Raw genomic sequence first — 232 nt, 5'->3', positions numbered from 1 at the left:
TTTTATCGCACAACAGCACCGACCTCCAGCCGATTGTACCATCTGCACAGTGCATGCGACTGTTATAGATGGAAGCGGATTACTGAAGGATTTTCACCTAATAATACATCTTATTCCCTTCAATGATCCCCAAATTCCTGTGTAATGGTTTCATCTGATGATTGGACCATCGAAGGGAATATTCATATAATGTATTGTGCGAGAAGATCCCAAATCCTCCAACAAACCAGCA

The sequence above is a fragment of the Nanorana parkeri genome, unplaced genomic scaffold (assembly GCF_000935625.1).
Source record: "Nanorana parkeri isolate BGI_ZX_2015 unplaced genomic scaffold, ASM93562v1 scaffold2525, whole genome shotgun sequence".
In the NCBI taxonomy this organism is placed as follows: domain Eukaryota; kingdom Metazoa; phylum Chordata; class Amphibia; order Anura; family Dicroglossidae; genus Nanorana; species Nanorana parkeri.
Note: the sequence above shows the minus strand (reverse complement) of the source record.